Consider the following 13,938-nt stretch of genomic DNA (forward strand, 5'->3'; position numbering starts at 1 on the left):
TATATTTCCTTCTACCCCTTCAACTTTGTAACTCCCTTCTTAACATCCACTGGTGCCATGCCTACACTCTGAATGCCCTCATACCGTTCCTCTACCAGAGGACATAAAGAGCAGAGCAAAGCAGGTCCAGCTGCCCCTAAATTACTTTGCCGATATGGCATCCCAAGAGCTGTAGGACCAGAAATGAGGAAGAAGCACAGGGTGCGGTGTGTTTATGGACAAGACAGCTGAAATAATCACAGTTATAAAAAGTCAGTTGTTCTTTCATTTTTGAGTAACTGCTCCAGACTAGAAGTGACCTTTGGGCTTAGAGTTAGCATACTTAAATGAGTACTGCAGGGCAGCTTTGCTGTAGTATTTACCCCATCATCTGTAATTTCCAATTAAGAGGGAAAGTGTGAACTGATCTCTAGTAGCCATCTTGCAAATTTTGGAAACAGACATCCTTCTTAAGGAAGCAGTGAAGACTGCTTGAGCCCTGGCGGAGTGGGCTTTAATGTGCACAGGTACTTTTATCCAGCTGACTGATATCAGGATCTTATACATTCAGATAGCTATGTTGGCAATCTTCCAGAAGATCTGGCATCATATAAGAAGATGCAAACGCTGTACAAAATGACCTATATTTCTGATCTTTCTGTCCTGGTCTTACAAACTAGTACCTCCTTTGTCCAGTGAGCCTGAGACCTTAAAACAGTCACAGGATGAAGCCTGCTCTGGTTGTTATAGGCTTTATTTGTGCAAAGCGGAGGAGTCTCCAATAGAATGCTCCAAGAGAATAGCATGAGATGCTTTAGTTTTTGGCATTGCCATAGCAATACTCTAGTATCCATAAAATATAACTGTAATTAAACAAATGATCATCCTGTTCATCCTTAGGAAGGCTGTTTTTGTTAACTTTGTTTCAATGAAAAACATTTAGTTAAGATAAAATTACAACTCTAATGAGAAAACGGTGCCTTTTGAATGTGCACTCAAAACAGCACTCATTTATTTTCTTCTCTATTATACTGTCTCTCTGACTTCTGTTAAAAAAACATATGTATCATTTGCCACCAGAGGGCGCCTTTATAATCCATGGGTAAGAAAATACCTAGATTTGCAAATGAATTACAAATGTATCTGTAAACTGTGGAATTGCAAAGAGTATAAGTAAATTCATGCAGCCTCTATGTGACATAAAACTCAGATAAAATTGGATTCATTTTTTAACACAAAGTCAGAAACAAGTATTTCCCACTTCTTCTTTAACATATTATTCTATAAGTAAAGTTAGTTCAAATAGAAATGGTATAATGTTAATAATACACCAGGTTTCTCACATTTCAGAAAGCCCAAATATACTCCAATGTAAGTAATTTAAAACTCCGCTAATGTCAATATACTTTGAGTAGCTTGTCAGCTTGTTTTCTTGTAATTCCTCATCATCAACAGTGCTAACTAGGCCTGTGTGAAGCGGCTAATATTTGTTTAGGATTTGGATTCAGCCAATTTGGGGAAACAGTGACTCGATTAGGTGATTCGAATCACCATCCTGAATCGATTCAGCTGAATCTGATTTGGAGATCCAGCTGCCGCCGAATCAGCCGAATCTTCGAATCAGCCAGGCCCATCCCCCACCCACTGCCCTGTCCATTCCAGCTCTTTGGGGAAAAAAAGCCCCCGCTCACTGGCTGCTGCCGTGGGGGGGGCGATCTCTACTGCCCCATGCCACATGGGCGGCTCTGCCACAAGCCCCCCAACCCCCACCCGCCCCAGCTCCCAGCCCTTTAAAAAACAGACAAACAAAAGAAGCCCCGATTCACTGGCTGCTGCCTGGCAGGGGGGTGATCCCTGCTGCCCCCCACTGTCCCACGCTGCATGGAGGGCTCTGCATGAGCCCCCAGAAACTCCAAGGCCACTGCAGCATCTGGGGCAGTGGGGGCAGTGGGGATTACCCCCTCCACACACACACACCTGGCAGCACCCAGTGAATCCGGGCTTTTTTTTAAAGGGCCAGGAGCTGAGGTGAACAAGGCAGCTGTGAGGGAGCAGGCAGGCGATGGGGCCTGGCAGGGGTCCCCCCATGGTCCCCACAAGTCCACCCCCCGACCCCTACTGACCAGCTCTGAGTCAGGGTCCAGCTCCCTGCTGCAGCGGGCATGGACTGTCCAAATTTTCAAAGCTCTTCAAATCTTTTCCAAATCGATTCAGAGAGCTTTGAATTGATTCAGACCTTTTAATTGGTCCCCTGATTTGATTCAGAGATTCGGCCACTGAATTGGGTCGAATGTCCTCTGAATTGAATCAGCCCTCGAAGCTTCGCACAGCCCTAGTGCTAACGTGAGCACTTTTAAAATGCCTTCCATTTAAGGATCTTAAAGCAAGACCTAATAATCTTACACACCCTACAAATCTGCTGCTACTTAGTTAAAAAAGAAATTCAAAGTGAAAACCTGTGAAACAGAAAGTCAGCTATTGACTAGGAATATTGAAACATCAGGCTCCACTACTTTATAACTATTATAACACGGAATCCTTTACCAAAAAGATACTTTAGAGAGTTAATTAAAATGTTGATGAAAAAGAATGGTGAGCACTTAGAATGATGGCAAAAGTGGCTAGATGTTTCAGTAATGGAGTGCCCTTTATTTTATGAAGTTGATTATTGTTCACAATGCTCTCACATTTTTACATTAAAAAAATAATAGATACATCCTTTGGATACCTCTGCAGCTGCTATCTGCTTATTACCTGTGGAGAAATTAATGACTGGCAGGAGAAGGAATGGAGTACATGCTTCACCTACGAGCAGTGACCGCCAGCAGAAGCCGGTGGCAGCCAGTCTCAAGGCGGGGCACCTGCGCCCCCCACATTCCCCGCCCCCCATGCTCCCCCTACATGTTGCCTGTGGTTAGGAACAAAGCAGTCCTTCATGTGTACAGGTAGCTGAGTCTATTCTGGACAGTCGTTTTACATCTCTGCTAATATAACATTTTCTCACCCATAATACCTTTATAGTTGACATTCATGGGCAGCAACAACCCTTTACCTGTAATGTCTGCATTGGGAATATTTTCTGTCCCAGGTATTCAGACTGCACTCCCTATAAAAATAACAGCCACTTAAGGAGCAACATAGCACCAGGGCCCTGATATGTTGCTACTAATATGCATCAATTGTATGAATTTGAGTGGACAGAAAAGAGTACTTAACAAGAGCCTGATCCAAAGCCCATTAAGGTCATCATGGATCTTTGCATTGGTTTCAAAGGGCTTTGGGTCAGGCCCCAAAGCCATAGGACATAGTTGGAGAAGAAAAAGACCCGTGGATGACTTGTTGCTGAAAGACAAAGCGAAGCACATTTAAATTTGAAATAAAACACAGGGTTTGGTATTTTTTACCAATTAAGGTGATTAACCACTGGAACAGAGTACCAATAGAAATGGTGGATTCTTCATCTCAGGATGTCTTCAGATGAAGATTGGGATGTCCTTCTGGATGTCATATTTTAATGGAACGAAGGTTTGTTGGGGAACAGGGGTAATTTGGTAAAAGTCTAGAGCCTATGCTATACAGGAAGGTAAAACAGAAAATCATTTCCAGCCTTTTAATCTCTGGGTTAGAGAATCCTCTAGTCTAATCCCTGGCCAGTATAGGATTTTTCCTTACATGGCCCATACAAATGCTTTGTGTGGTCAAGTTTAAAAAATCCATGGTTATGAGCAAACACTGCTTCCCGTTGGAAGATGTCCTCTTGTTTCATTCTCTATTCCACTGCTGGAAAAAAATTATTTTCCTCAGCTTTGTTTCTTAAGCCCTGTTCTAATTATACTACCATATTCTTCTCTGTGTAAATCTTCTATGTACTTGGATTTTACAGTCTTCTAATATTTGTAGACCATCTTGCCACCATTCATTGTTATTCAGTGAATTTACATTTAGCCTTTTAATCTTCATAAATCAATCCTTCCAGCTTTCTGTAAACTTTCTTTCAGAGTATTTTGGGAAGAACTTCGTAACAGAGATTGAGTGAATCTGGAGTGATGCTTAGGTTTTGTGCAGGTCCTCTACACAGGAATGAATTTCATTCTGGATCATCATTTCCTTTTGCAAAGGTAAAAACAGAGACCTAGAAAAGTGGAATGATTGGCTTAAGGTCAAACAGCAGTTTGTGGCAGAACCAACAATTTTTTTGGGTGTTGCTTGTACCATGACTTGCCTTAGCCACCTTCAGGCAGTATGGTTCAATCTAATGACCCAAAAACACAATACATTTAAGGTGCAATTAAGGTGTTAATCATATAATTACCAATTTATGGTGTAATAAAATAACAAACAAGCCACAAAGATTAAGTATAGTGGATAGCATCTGGATAGATATAGTGGATAGCATCTTTATCTTCTTTGTATTGTGCCTTAAATTGAACATGTGGCATGTCTGGGTTAAGTATCGGACCTGGCATGGGACAGCCCAGGGTCTGGGGCAGTGTCATGAGCCTGATATCAGGGACCATCTCCCTGATTACAGACTCACTGTGCCCTGGGCCTTCAAAAAGTGGGCATGCAGCTGGGAGCCTCTGCTGCACACCTGCTTTTTTAAGTTCCTGGGGGCAGCCTGCAAGCAGCAGCTGGGGAGAGGGGAGCTCCCCATTCCCCAGCTGCAGGTATCATTTCAGTGTTGGGCACTGGCATTTAGGGACCTGGGAACTCCCTGTCCCCTAGCTTAGTGGTCTCCAAACTTTTTTGATCGCGCACCCCTATCAGTAAAAAATTTTTGAGCACGCACCCCCAATATATGTATATTTATATTCGCGCAACCCTATCAGTAAAAAATTTTTGAGCACACACCCCCAATATATGTATATTTGTTTATTTATAAACTATATACATGTACTACTGTACTAATATATTATGTACATTATAAAACATACACAAAAAATAGAAATTAAATCGTCATTGTTTTTACCTCATAATGTGGCTGACGAAGAGCTCGTACTAGGAGTAGGAGAAGTGTCAGCTCTGCCATTTTCTTGTTGTTCGCTTGTGCTCGCATTATTAGTATTATCTTCAATCCGTGGTTTCTTTGCAAGAATCTTTTTAAGCCACTTGTCCATTTTGTGAGGGTTAGTTTAGTTAAAACTAGATAATATAATCTGCAAATCCACTTAACCGGGCACACGTAAACTGCAATACGTCGCAATACGCTGAAAGCGAATGAACGCTTCTTCCCTCAGGATACCTCACGTACCATACGTGACATGTGACTGTCCACATGACTTATCACACATGTCTGGCATGACAGGTTGCCCAGCTTTGGGGATGGGGCATGAAATTCCTCAAAACCCAGTTGTGCCATTGCTTTAACATCTGCCAGCAGCCTAAGTGAAACCTCACACTGCTGTTGTCATGCTGGTGACAGACACACTGCCCTGATGATTTTGAGAATGATTTCATTATGTTCCTAAAACACACCTGTGCGTATACACTCACACTCACACAAACTACAAACACCTGACTGGGAACTGCCCTGGTGTAGCTGAAGGTAAAATTCAGCATAGTCTTTGATTTTGGCACACAGAGTAAGCTGTCTACCAGTAGCCAATGATGCTGATGGAAGATACTGCTGTCTTGCTGTTCTCGCTTATAATTAATTCATAAAGATACAAGTTATTTTTATTTCTCCTGCTTTTGGATCCATCATTTTTCCTTCTTAAAACATCTTCTGGGACAGATGTAAGGAAGCGGTCATTGCCAAAGCCTTCTGTTCATGCCTTGTTACCAGTCTCCCATCACTAAATTGCTAGCAGTTGGGGGAGAGGTTGTTCTTTGCATGACAGCCGCATTTCTTACTCTTGTCTGAATATAAACAAAAACAGAATAACATGACTAAGGCTTGTAGAATCTGGTCCTGAACACTGGAGTCTACTGCCCTTATTGCAAAATACCAATTTTATTAGCAAGCTTACTGAATGTCACTGATCACAAAAAGGGATAGGGACTGCTTCATGGAGCGCAACTCCGATGCAACACAACATCAGATCAGTTTTGCTAGGATCACAACAGGAAAACTGACAAATCAAACCAGCTATCAAATCAGATCTGGCTGTGCACTGGCCTGACCCCAAGCACTGGATTCAGCTGCAGATTGACCATGTGCACTGGCTCCACTAGACTGGTGGTGGCCACGTCATCATGCAGAACTCCCCACAGGACTGGGAATTTGGCACCAGGGAAGCAGCAATTAATATTGCCACCACTCCTCTGCTGCTAAATTTCTGGACCTGAGGGAGCGCTGCAGACCAGAAGACATGGCTCTGCAGGCTGGATTTGGACTGGCTTAGATGTCTCTATAATGTAATAAGTACAGAACTTCTAAAAGGCACATCTGCTTTATGGCCATTTGCGAGAACAACTCTTTGAATCTGACCCACAAGAACATAATGGAACGTAATGGACCTCCTGGATCCAGTCCTATATTTTGCTGTCACAAGCAACCACATTCTGTGGTGGAAGCATGCCAAGAATCATAGATTTCATTGAGAAGTAGGGTTGTGACCTCTAGAGGTCATCTAGTTCAACTCCCTGCCAGAGGCAGGATCATCCCTGTCCAAACCATTCTATACAATCCATAATCTAAATTCTTTGTAAAATTGGAGTCAACTCTCACATAACACAAGATATAACTCCCTAAACTACCACAGGTAAAGCAGGGGATCATGTCCTGCTTCTATTAAAATGTTGTCCAACAGCTAAACTTAATATGTATATGCTCTTGAATAATATTAACAATTCCACTATCCTTAACATTTACTTATATTTGCATCTTCCTTAATAGATTACTAGGAATTTATTTTGTTTTATGTTACTCAGCAGTAAAACCCTGTTTTTAATTAGATTAGCCCTCACTGCGCAGTTTAGAAGAGAGGGCAGAAGAGAGGGTTACATTTTATGAGTCCATAGGGAACATTTAGTTTCTCAGAGCATATGTTGCATATCCTTGTTATAAATATTTTCACCATCTGAAGACAATGGCATTTTGTTGAAATTCATAAGAAAAATTTGTAGGCCACCTCTGTTATTGTTCAGTGCCACATGTGCCTTTTAAAATATACTAATGTCTCCTTAACATTCAGCCCTGTTATCAGTCCTATCAAAGCTGAGGATCTAGATCTATGTGGGTGTGTTTACACATGGTCATTTAATGCAGATTAGCCCAATTTAAGCTGCATTAGGGACACATGTCTACATGTGTGCAGCCTTAATGAGGCTTAAAAATGGAGATTTTAGGCTAATGTGAGTCTACAGTTGATACCTGCCCAACCTATGTATCAAATTTAAGTGGGATTAGTTAATGCAGATTAATGCATGTGTAGACGTGTTACTCCGGATTAATGCAGATAATTTAGTCCTGGGTCTGCCCAGTCACTAGGGGGACAACTGGAGCCGAGCCCCAGTGCTCCTGGCTGGACACCTCTCTTTCCCCAGGTCTGGGATGCTCACTATATAGTTTGCCACTTGTTAGCAGGTTTTTTATTGTTAATAGGTGAGGAAGGTGGTAGAGGGGCACTGTGTGTTGAGGGGGAAGGGATGAGGATGGCTGTTGTGAGAGTAATAAAGTTTCTTTGTTTCAGTCATGTGCATGTCTTGAGAGTGGTGCTGGGGATAGGAAGGGAGTAGGGCTGTATGGGCAGCATGGCAGGTGGGCTGGAGCAGGAAGTACAGGAGGAGGGGGTTGGCCGGGGCCTCCTGTAGCTGGTGCCCTGGGCCCCGCTGGCAGGTGCATTGCTCTACTTCGGCCTCAGCACAGAGGGGTGTCTGCTGGGGCCAGCAGAGCCAGCACCATGGTCAGCAGGAGCATGGGACACTGGTCATTGCTGGCAGGGGACAGGCTGGAGCAGCAGGATGCTGAGCATTTTGGGCAGGAGCAGAGGCAGGGGTAACCCTTGTGCAGGGAGGCAAGGTGGGCAAGGAAGAAGCTGTTGCATGCTGCTCCTGTGCTGAGCATGTGGCTCCTGGGCAAGGAAGGGGCTGGCCAGGGATCAGAGGAGAGTGGTGTGTTTCCAAGATGGCTGCCAAATAGCTTCAGGTTCTGGCAGCCATGTGTCCAGAGTTAGGCGCTTCTCCTGGTAGCCACAGGGGCACAGGGCAGGGCTGAAGTGGCCTAGGACTAAAGTTAATCCCAAATCCCATCATGTGTAGACACCTGCCAAAACCTGCTTAATCTGTATGCATTATATTTAAGCCCACTTAAATTCATGTGTAGATGATCCTACCTAAAAAGGGGACATTTGTGTTGTCAGTTTGCCTGCTCCTAGTAACGAGGTATTTAATGTGCCTTTGCCATGTGGCTTGATAAAGTCAGAGAGCCCCATCCAGCTGCCAGCAAAATGAGTGGCAAAATTCCACTGGACTTTACAGATGAATGACTAAGCTGTTGGAATGAAAGCTGCTTGGGCAAAGGAAGCAGGACTGCATGTTTTTTTATGTTTTACATGGCTCTGCACACACTGACAGTATCCCATGAACAAGAACATTCCTTGTATTACATGTAACTATCAGAGGTGAATCCTGGCCTGAATTTTCCCAGAGCTCAAAAAGGTTTAAATGTAGTGTTTCAGTTTGGGCCCATATCTATCACCAGTACCATGGGAAGGAACCTAGATTTCCATTATCTTTTAGCTATTGCTCTGTTTTTGATTCTGTGATAATTCATGTAAATTGGGGCCAGTCTGAGATCTCTTTTATTTCAAATGGTCATGCTTACCCAGAGACCTTTGGTTTTTTAAGAGCAACCAGCCAGTGGTAACCATATCGTGATGAGTTGGTTCCTAGAAATGCAAGCACCAGATGAGAACTCTGGGCCAGATGCTGTCAGTCTTATTCAGACATGGGGGTAATACCATACTTCCACACATTACTTCATATTTTGTATGAATCAGGGTTGCTGAATCTCACCCGGCCTTCCTAGAAATTTTAAAATCAAAAGACTGCATTTAAATCAGCAGTCCATTGAACATGTTCACTTCAGACAGCTGATTGGAGAGTAATGATGAGGTGTGCCAAGTCCATTTCATATGTTCCTATTCATATTGCCCCTGTGAGTTCTTTATGTTGCTTCCTAGACTCATAAAAAAGTTCCAGTGAAACCTTTTTGTGAAAGGTGCAGTTTTCTGCAGTATGGGAGGTATTTTTCAAAAGGAAGGAAAATACAATAAAGTTAAAACGCTTAAATTAAAATTTAGGAATAGCATACAATATGGCCTTGGAAAGCATTGAAGTTCAGAATATTTTGATTGCCTTAAATGTTCTTTTACAATCCCAGAAAGTACCATGAGTTTCCAATCCTTCCTCTTTGAAGCAGGCGTGTCAAATTCATCCATCTCCCTGGGACAGATGAGGGATGTGGAGCCAATCTGTGGGCTGGATTAGGCCCACATGCTAGCCCTATGTGCTGTACCCAGACTGCAAGGATGCCACATGCAGGCGCAACATGCAGTGCATGCCCTAGACTGACTGCATGTGCTGCTTACAGTGTGCATGCCAGGTTCCAGCCATGCACACAATATGCAGCACATGATGGCCCTGACCCAGCATAACTACATGCAGCATGGAGGGTGTGTCTGGTGTGCAAGCTTCATGTGGCATCCATGCTGGATCCACCCTGCATGCTGGATATGGCATGCTGGGGTAGTCTACAGACTTGATATGGGCCAGCACCAGATCCAGCGTACTGTGTTGGTCAGGCATGGACGCCACTTGCAGCACATGCCCCAAACTAGCCTTGCACATGGGGTTGGGGCCAGAGCATGCTGCACGTGGCAGGCAGTACTGCAGGCCAGATGATACAGCTCCACAGACCAGATCCATCTTGCAGGCCATATGTTTGACACCCCTGTTTTAAAGGATCAAGAAGGTGAATCATAATACTTTTCTTACATTGTTTGATCTCTGAAAATATGATTTAAAAACACTGTGTAGCGTCATGTGTCAGAATGAAAATTTATATTTGGCAATTTTTATCACTGTGAGACTAGATCTGTGTGTCATGCCAAGCGCAGAATAGAATAGAAAAATACATCAGGGGAAAACTTGTATAGGCAGTTTACTTTCAATCAGTTTTCATTGCTGGCATTAACAACTTATATCAGCACTGTCTCCATGGGCCTTAAAACCCTGAGCCACATAACTTTTTACACTAAGGTATTTTATTATTAAAGTGTTTTTAAAGAAAAAAAAAGAGAGAAGTTTTTTCACAGAAAACAAAAAACTCCGCTCTGACGAGAGGGAATTGCTGTAAAAATGTCTATCCTACTTATAACAGGATTGGTGACAATCTGTGTTTGAGAGATTATCTTAACATAAAACTGGTGGTTCTTGTAAATTCCATAGGATCAACCTTACTGTAGTGGGGAAAATACAAGGGGAATAAAGAGAGGAAATGTAATGTAATTTTGATTTGACTGTTTTTTGGTGTTGATGTCCACTGAAGACCAAGACAAGATTACCACATTTATTTCTGGGTATGATCTATGGCAAACTTGAATCCAAGAATTCAGGAATGAACGTTGAACCCACCGTGCCAGTGAAAGTTGAACCCATTCTGTTTGCTGTTCATAATAGTTGTTTAGAGGCAGGCTGGAGCCTTGCAAACATGAACCAGAATGTCTACTCATCTGAGTCATTCTTTAGACAGATTTTAAAATGTTTATATGCCCCTGTAATTAAATCTGTAGTGAAAGGGGCATGTTTCAAAATTTTGATTAATTTCTTCACAGCTTAAAGTTATTACCATGAGTTCTGTCTCTAACTGTGTTAGGTGGCAACACTTTTATTATAAGCCATATTTTTAGAAGTTTTGCATGTACAGGGCTGGCCTGTCCTATCCTGTGAAACCTGCAGTCACAGGGGACCCCACAGCCAAGGGGCCCCCTGCATCCTGCCGCTTGCCCCCCACCCTTCCCGATGTTCGGTAAATTCCCTTTGGGGATTAGAACTGAGAGGTTGGAGAGAGTGGTTTTCTTGTGAGAAATGCGCCCCCACAAGTAATTGGGTGTATTTGTCTTTGATAGATTTCTGGTGTGTGTTCATTCTGGTACACAGTTGTTGTTTGGTCTCTCCTACATATTTTCCATCAGGGTATTTGGTGCATTGGATGAGATGTATTATATTTCTGGAGATGCAGCTCTAAGATGCAGGAGTGGAGATGGTTCTGTTGTGGGGTGTTGTGGGGGTGGTGGTGATATGTTGGCAGGTTTTACATTTCTTGTCATGGCATGGTCGGGATCCATTTGGTGGGTTTTGCTTCTGGTGATGAGGTTAGCGAGGTTCAGCACTTGTTTAAGGGCTAAGATTGGTGGTTCTGGGAAGTTCTCTTTAAGAACTGGGTATTCTTCTAGAATGGGCTGCAATTGTTTGAGGATTTTCGGTATAGGTTCCAGGGAGGGGTGATATGTCATAACCAGTGGTGTGTGATTCATTTATTTTGTACTGCAGCAGTTCTACATTCATTCCCCCCAACCTGTCTCTCATCCTTTGACTCCTATTATTTACATTTTTACCTTGTGTGCATACTGGCCTCTGGCTTCTTTACTATTCATTCCACCCAGGAAGAGCACAGACCAACTGCAAGATGCTTCCTCAGTCTGACAAAGGGTGTTTGTGCCCAAAAGCTTGCAAAACAGAATTTTTGCAACTATTTGAGTTGGTCTAATAAAAGATATCAGATTTACCCAAAGAACCTTGTCTGCCTATGTCCTTAGACCAACACAGCTACAACCTATACCCCTTATACATATCTGATGATTGTACAGAAATCTCCTTGCCCTCATCAATGCCTGAATTTCATTTAAGCTGCTTAGGCTATATTTTAGTTGTATTCATTCAGGATGTGAAGTTGTAGCCTGCCAGATTCTGTTCAGAGTCAAGCACACTGTATTGTATGAATTTATGTACTACTGGATGGAGAAGAAAGAGCCAATGTGGCACTTGAATGGCAGATGGATACAAGATACTGACAGGTTTCAAAGTCTTGTGGCACTTGCCATTTTGCTTTTTTGAAACAGTACTATAATTAAACAATAACCACCAAGGACAGCAGTTCCTAGCATTTAGCAACAGGGCCCAATCCCAATACAGTTAATGGCAAAATCCCCATTAACTTCAGCAAGGTCAGCTCCAACTTCAGTTACAGTGGACACTGCCATGTGAGACATTTACTGCGCAGTTAACTAATTAACTGCGCAGTAAATGTCTCAGTGTCTATATGTGTGGCCCAGTTAGGCTGGAATAAACTAATTGACTCTGCAGCAGGATAGTACTTGTATTTACAAGCTCTGTCCTACTGCGGAGTAAAAAACTCCACAGCAGTGCACATGTAGACTAGGCCTGTGTGAAGTGGCTAGTATTCGCTTCGGATTCTGATTCGGGAGACAGATTTGATTCGGTGATTTGAATCACTGTCCCGCCCGCCCCAGCTCCCGGCACTTTGCGGGGAAAAAAACCACAACCCTGATTCACTGGGTGCTGCCAGGTGCAGTCTCCACTGTTCCCCACTGCCCCACAATGCATAGGGGGCTCTGCACAAGCCCCCTGACTCCCCCTGCTGTCCCAGCCCCCCCCCATGGCTGCCCTGCCTGCCCCACCTGTGGTCCTTTAAGAAAAACAAAAACAAAGAAATCTGGGCTCATTGGTTCCTGCCCAGCAGGAGGCGATCCCCACTGACACCTGCACCACGTGGGGTCTCTTGCATGAGCCCCCTGAGGCCACTGCAGGAGCTTGTGAGTCCTGGGGTTTTTTCAGTTTTCTTTTTCTTAAAGGGCTGGAGCTAGGGTGGGTGGGGCAGCTATGGGAGGGTTGGGGAGTGGAGGGGGGTTGGGAGGCTCGTGCAGAGCCCCCCCACGCAGGCTGGGGCAGTGGTGGGCAGTAGGGATTGCCCTTCCACCCGGCAGCACCCAGTGAGTCAGGGCTTCTTTTTAAAGGGCCAGGAGCTGGGGCCGAGCGGAACAGCCATGGTGGGGGCTGGGGGAGCGGGTGAGGAATGGGCCCTGGCAGGGGTCCCCCCATGGTCCCCTCCCCCTTCCTCCAGCCTTCCCTCCCCTGCCCCTACTTACCAGCTGAGAATCCAGCTCCAGCTCCCTGCTATAGCGGGTGGGACCTGCCCGCATCATTGAAGTTCTCCAAATCTTTTCCAAAGACCTTTTGGACCTTTTTTATTGGTCTCTTGGTTCAATTTGGATTTGGATATTCAGCCACCGAATCAGGCCGAAACTCCTCCGAATCTAATCAGCACCTGAAGCTTCTCACAGCCCTAAGGTAGACACTGTCTGACTGGCTGGGGCATGAGGGTGTGTCAGTCCAGGGCTGCCTACCAGCTAGCCCCACACTGAAGCTCTCTTGTGATACAGCCAGCCCCATCTGCAGCATATAGAGCCAATGGGAGCAGCCAAGGGCTGGCAGGCTGACCCCTGGGGCCACCTGCCAGCCATGTCTGCTCCACCCAGGCTGAACGTGCTGTGCCTGAATAAACTGTGGAGCTTATTCCTCCAGAGTTAATTGCTCCTGGGCCTATGTTCAAATGGTGCCTGGGAGCAACTAACCCCAGAGCAATAAGCTCCACAGTTTATTCAGGCACCAGAATTGCACGTGCAGGTTCGCCCAGTACGATTCGGAGCCATATAACTAGCTAAAGATCAGAATATTTAAGTCAATGCTGAGTACCTTTAAGAAGGGTCATCATTATTTATAAACTAATCCAAGCATTTCAGAAATGTTTCATAGTTTCATAGTTTCTAGGGTTGGAAGGGACCTGAGCAGATCATCTAGTCCGACCCCCTGCCATGGCAGGAAAGAGTACTGGGGTCAAACGACCCCAGTAAGGTGGTCATCCAACCTCCTCTTAAAAACCCCCAGGGTGGGAGCCTGCACCACCTCACTTGGAAGCTGGTTCCAGACCCTAGC

General features: G+C 44.3%; 1 long non-coding RNA gene across 2 annotated transcripts in view; it reads right to left on the minus strand.

The window, feature by feature from the left end:
- LOC109290749 overlaps positions 1–13,938 on the minus strand; it is a 101,887-nt gene that overhangs the window by 21,778 nt on the left and 66,171 nt on the right. The window contains exon 4 of one of the 2 annotated variants that reach the window (XR_002095673.1): positions 3,913–4,111. The exons of the other annotated variant lie outside the window; for it this stretch is intronic. This is a non-coding gene — a long non-coding RNA (uncharacterized LOC109290749). Of the gene's footprint in view, positions 1–3,912; positions 4,112–13,938 lie in introns of those variants that run through there. 2 annotated transcript variants of the gene reach the window in all.

Source organism: Gavialis gangeticus, unplaced genomic scaffold (assembly GCF_001723915.1).
Source record: "Gavialis gangeticus isolate Ggan-Ray unplaced genomic scaffold, GavGan_comp1, whole genome shotgun sequence".
Lineage (NCBI taxonomy): Eukaryota > Metazoa > Chordata > Crocodylia > Gavialidae > Gavialis > Gavialis gangeticus.